Source organism: Triticum dicoccoides, chromosome 2A, assembly GCF_002162155.2.
Source record: "Triticum dicoccoides isolate Atlit2015 ecotype Zavitan chromosome 2A, WEW_v2.0, whole genome shotgun sequence".
Lineage (NCBI taxonomy): Eukaryota > Viridiplantae > Streptophyta > Magnoliopsida > Poales > Poaceae > Triticum > Triticum dicoccoides.
In genome coordinates this window covers 700,244,299-700,245,339 of record NC_041382.1, presented here as the reverse complement: position 1 = coordinate 700,245,339, position 1,041 = coordinate 700,244,299, and positions in this window count along the sequence as shown.

Genomic DNA, 1,041 nt, shown 5'->3' with positions numbered 1-1,041 from the left:
GTACTAAAGGTTAGACCTTTAGTACCGGTTCGTGCCATGAACCGGTACTAAAGGTGATCGTGAGGCCCTGGCCTGACGCCAGCCTGCCACCACCCCTTTAGTACCGATTCGTGCCACGAACCGGCATTAATGTAAATCCGTTCGAACCGGCACTAATGGTACCATTAGTACCGGGCCAAAATCAAACCGGCACTAGTGTGCTTCACGTTTGACCCTTTTTCTACTCCCTAGAGCCAAGCAATATCCGATTTATATGCCACTTATTTGGGGACAGAGGGAGGAGTTCAACGAAATGAATTGCACATTTGTGACACAATGGTGTGTTGAAGCATCTTTTACTTCCCATGAAACTTTGAATAAGAATTAGCATAAATAATTACTGCTATATTTTTCAAACACATTTGTGTGACCGGCCAGGACCTGATAGTATGGGTATGTTGGTGAACGTAGCAGAATTTTAAAATTTTCTACGCATCACCAAGATCAATCTATGGAGTCATCTAACAACGAGGGAGAGAGGAGTGCATCTACATACCCTTGTAGATTGCGCGCGGAAGCGTTCAAGAGAACGGGGTTGATGGAGTCGTAATCGTCGTGATCCAAATCACCGATGACCTAGCGCCGAACGGACGGCACCTCCGCGTTCAACACACGTACGGTTGGGAAGACGTCTCCTCCAACTTGATCCAGCAAGGGGGAAGGAGAGGTTGATGAAGATCCAGCAGCATGACGGCGTGGTGGTGGAAGCAACGGTGATCTCGGCAGGGTTTCGCCAAGCTCAAGGAGAGGGAGGAGTGTCACGGAAGGGAAAGGGAGGCGCCAGGGGCTAGGGTGCGGCTGCCCTCCCTCCCCCCACTATATATAGGACCCCTAGAGGAGGGGGGGGGGGCGCCGGCCCTAGGAGATTGGATCGCCAAGGGGGGGGGGAGGCGGCTGCCAAGGGGGTGGAGTGCCCCCCAAGCCAAGTGGGGCGCCCCCCACCCCTAGGGTTTCCAACCCTAGACGCAGGGGGAGGCCCATGGGGGGCGCACCAGCCCACTA